This window comes from Cavia porcellus, unplaced genomic scaffold (assembly GCF_034190915.1).
Source record: "Cavia porcellus strain 051 isolate PalLab524CR breed Dunkin Hartley unplaced genomic scaffold, mCavPor4.1 scaffold_9, whole genome shotgun sequence".
NCBI classification, from domain to species: Eukaryota; Metazoa; Chordata; class Mammalia; order Rodentia; family Caviidae; genus Cavia; species Cavia porcellus.
The window spans coordinates 65,374,727-65,379,907 of NW_026947492.1; positions in this window are offsets into that span (position 1 = coordinate 65,374,727).

The window sequence follows — 5,181 nt, forward strand, 5'->3', positions numbered from 1 at the left end:
TCAAGTTTCAGAAGGCTGTCTTTAGTTTCTGTCAAGGCATTTTGCCAATATTCAATGGAGTTTTTAGTTTCCTGATATTCTCTTTGGATCTGTTTCATGTATTCTAAGTTATGCTTAAATTCTTCTTCAGATGCTTCTCTTTCTTTTCTGATTTCCTCAGTTCTTCCATCTGTGTTCTCTTGGGTGGGGCTTGTCATTTATTTAATTAATCTCTTTATATCTTGCCTCACTTGGATCAGGAGTACAGCTTTAAATTCCTCTATGGGATCATGTAGGTACTTTTTAATTTTGGCGGATGCTGTGTCGAGTAGAGGATGGTTACTGTGCTTGTTCTCTTCAGTGTTTAGTTCTCCTGGGCTTATTTTCTCCTGTTGAGCAGCTGGAATTTTTTTTTTTTTATCTCTTGTCATGTTTCTGGTTTCTTTCAGACTGTCCTGGAGTTCTCTGTCCCTCTCCGAATTGCTTAGGGCCTTTCAGAAGCGTGCTGGCTTGAGTTTTTGCTGTCCTCCCCAATTTACTGTTATCTGGGATAACAGTATCTGGTAGGCTGGGATGCAGGGGCGGTACAGGCTAGTCTCTAGCCTCTGTGTCAGTTAGTTCATAAATTAGGCTGTACTTTCTGGTTGTCACTGAGTTGTGACTATTTTGTATCCGCTTATTGGGCCCCAAGCAGAGGCTTGGTTTAGCCCCAGTAGCTCCTGCCAGTTCTCTTTGTACCAGAAGCAGCTGAGTAATGTCACTATGGCACAGGGTTCTGCCCAAATCCCAGCCATTCTCTTCCAAACCTCTCTGTGACAAGAGCACCAGAATAGCAGATCCGCCCAAAACTAAGATGTCTCCCACTAAGTTCTCTGTGTGGAGCTGAAGCCAGCAAGTAATCAGGCTCTGCCAGGATTCAAGATGTCTTCCACCAACCCTCCCTACAGGGGGACCTGGTGATGTCACCAAACTGCAGTTTCTGCCGCCAGGCTAATATGTCTGCACCAGACTCTGTGTTATTGATTTCCCCTTGGTGGCGGGCCAGTTGTTCTCTGGCCAACCCCAGCAGCCGCGGGGTTCCCGGTACTCACCAGAGTCCGGTGCAAGTCCTCATTCCGGGACCACCACACACCAAGCTCGCATTCATATTTTTGTACCATACCATTAACTGAAGACATCAACTGACTAAGGAATATTTCTTTGAATGATAATTTTTTTTTCCATTGACAGAAACTGAAGGGAAAATTTTGGTAAAATTACAGAAAAATTGAAATAATGGGCAGTCAATGTTACTAGTCAGTGTTAAAGTCCTAACATGTGTATAAAATTTGATGTAAAATATAGGATGTTTTAATACTTAATAAAAATGTGGAACCTTGCTTTATGAGACTCTGTACTGACAAACATCAGTAAGTTAAAGTCAATGAAATAGACATTAAAATTAAAAACAAACTTCACATAAATTCTTTTTATATCAGTATGAAGTGAGGTTAGGTAAAATAATTGATAAATTTCCTAAAAGTAATGGCTTCTATAGATGAATGCATCTTGTTAGTGACACAAACTGTTAAATGCAAAACATAGTACAGCTGCAGAAAGAAAATAGTCCTGAGACTATTTATTTGCAATTTTTTTGGTAATCCAACAAGGAATAAAAGGAAAAATCAGCTCTAGTGCCATCATAATAACTAATATTTCAATAATTACATTAATTTCATTCTATACAGTGTAGTATACAGAATCATGGGATATAAATTTAGAAATATAAAGTGTCATCTACTATTGGGTTTACTGTTTTTCTCACTATAATGAGATTATAGTACCAATTAATTCATTAGATCATGGGAAGGACTACTTAAAACTATATATGAAGGTCTAGAAAACATAAGCAATCAGTACCTGGCAGCAAATGCTTGTCAGAAATACCAAGAAGTCTCTGAAAACAGAAACACTACTGTTTTTTGGCAGACATATCAAATAAATACACAAAGGGCAAAAAATTTCTGAACAAATAATTGGTAAAAATTTCATGATAAGATGGATTCTTGCAGTTGAATGACATTGGCCAGTCAGATCTGTAAGATCTGACACTTATGTAAGCAGAAACAGTGAACACTATGAAAGCGGACACATAATGTTTCAGTCATCTGCATATCTTGGTTGAGTGAATACATTGGATTATTGAACTAATTTGGCCAATACACCTGAAAAATAAGTCATGCCCCTTCTAAAAGCTTTAGTAAGGTAGTAGGAAAGTAATGAATGGAAAGACTAATCTAAAAACTGCTTCTGTGATGGCAAATTTATTGCTATTTTGTGAAACTTAGAGTTACATGATGATCCAGTCAAAAAGTGTTTTTCCTAGTCTCATAGTGGAAAATGACATAGGTATAGGTGAATGAAGACAGTATAAAGCACAGAAAGGGAATAAAAAATTGAAGTTTTCATGTCTCTGATGTAGACAAAGTCAGATTTCTGAGAATGAAAAATTAGCTTAGAGTATTCTAGCTACTGCTACACATTAACAATGTTGTCACAGAGTAGAATATTTTATTTTTTATCATCTGTCCATATCTTTCAAGCCTTCCTGTTTGAACACACACACACACACACACACACACACACACACACACACACACACAACCTCTGTAACTCCATAGTATATTTTATTTAAAAATTTAATAAACCAAGCTATGTTACAATAATGTGTCATATTAATTACATTGGAAAAGGTTTCTTGTTCTCATCTTGCTCTTGCTACTAATCAACATCCGTGTCTATTATATTTTCTTCATAGTAATTAGAGTGATAGTTTTGATCATATTTGTTTCTCTTCCATACAAGTGATGTGAACCTGTCTCAAAAATTGTTCATAAAGACATCTTTGATCTGAAAAAGAAACTGATCAGGCTGTGTTACTGAGACATACAGCATTAAGATCATTCAATTAGCTTTCATTTGTACTGTCTTTTAAAATGTTACACTGTTAAGAGTTCTTAGCTATGTGCATTACCAAAACATGGAGAAGAAACTCACCCAGATAAACAAATATGGGAGGAATATAAGAGCAATGAAAGCAAAATATCTTTGCTGATAGATTTTAGAATCCAAAAGACATTAACAGCTAAGCATCTCTCATCATCATCTGCCTGGAGCTCTTCTTTTCCTTTACTCTTCATGGAATCTGAGGTGATCTCAGGAGAATGTTACTGACCTGGTCCCTGGAGTGGCCATCACACTTGTGAGACCAGCCTCTGAGAGGAAAAGTACTCCATGCTTGAAGGTTCCAAGGCAGCTAATAATGAGTTACTTTTTCAGAAATAATGAGAACAGGGATATATCAAGTCATGGATCATTATCAGAGCATGATGATCTGAAAACATTTTTGAACTGTGTGAAAAAAGTCAGAGATAAAAATACTTGTTTACTTTAGAAACAAAAGACAGTCATTCATATCTGTAACTTTCAGGTTTATTTCAACTTACAGTTGAAATAAACAAAATACAATACATTTTGTACATATAATTTTCCTATCTCATGAAGCTGTAATTACTACTATCACTACTGTGATCACTATAGCTAAACTTTGAAATTGTTAAATACTTTGAAATTTCAAAATAAATGTTAAAAAAGATACAGTTCCATCTTCTAAGTGGCAATATTCATGCCACTTTGGTCCTTCTTAAAAATATGGTATTCACACATCTTTGCTATAGAAAATAATCCTGTGACATTTGTAAGTAAATGGATGCAATTTGAGAATCTATTGTTAAATGAAATAAGTCTAACACACACATTTAAATGTCACATGGTTTCTCTTGAGATATGTGTGTATAAATAAATACATAAATAAAAAGAAAGTAGAAAAGAGATAATTGAGAAATAAGCAGAAGCTCAATAATTCCTTAATGTACTATGCCATTATTTCAAAAATATTTTAATGCATGTGGTAATTCGTTCACCTATACTAGCAGCTTCCTTACTTCACTGTAAGGACAGTTTTTTTTTAATTATCAGTTTCTGTTTTGTAAGAAAAAATTTTGCACTGTGTCTTGTCCTTTGAATAATTACTTTGTAAAAGAATGCTGCGCATTATACAGCCATTATTATTCTCTCATTTCTTTGCTATGAACTTTGTGGGTTTTTTCATAAAATAAAAAAATATATTTGCAATAAATATTAATTATATTTATCTTTGCTAACTAGTACATATACACACCTCATGTTAACCATTTTTATTTGTCTTTCATTTCCCCCTCCTCCCTCTTAATTCTAGTTCTTCTTCCAATATCTGTAAAATATACCTCCCTGTCTCCTATCACTTATCTTTTATTTTTCTCTTTAAATAATTTATAGTTGGAGTTTCTCACAGATGAGAAACATTGTAGCATTTAACATTCTGTGTCTGATTTACTTGGCTTAGCATTATAGTCCCAAGATACATCCTTCTTACTAAAACTGACATCCATTTATTCTTTATGACCACTGTGGGTTAGGTCAAATAGAGAATATACAATTGCCTCCTTCTACACCCTTTGAATCTTCCAGTGTGATGTAGGAAATTGTTATGTGCAGTCAGAAAAGGTTTATTTCTTCCTTCCTTTTGGCTACTTACCTATATGTCTTAGTGCATTGTTTAAGATCTCAAACACAATATTCATAAAAATGGTTTGAAAATACTTGTCTCTTAACTTATGAATAAGTGTTTAACATTTAGCATTAACTGAAATGTCAAGGAAAAGATATGTCATAAACTCTGACTTGAATTTCATTTAAATCATCTTGAATTTGTTAATATTTTACATACTAGAATAATAGAATGGCCATCAACAAAAAAAAAGAAATGCTGGAGAGGCTCTGGGGAAAAGGAACTCTCCTGCACTGTTCGTGGGAATATAGACTGGTGCAACCATTATGGAGGTCAGTCTGGAAATTTCTCAAAAAGCTGGGATTGGAAGTCCCATTTGTTCCAACTATCCCACTTGTTGGCGTATTCCCAGAAGAAGTGAAAGCATCATATCACAGTGATATATGTGCACCCATGTTTATAGCAGAACAATTTGTAATCGCCAGATCTTAGAAACAACCTAAGTGTTCATCAACTAAGGAATGGATAAAAAAAAAGTTGTGATATTCCCGAATAGCTTCCTAGTGTAAGAAATGATAAGAATACATAAAAGTATGTGGTAATCATCATTGCCA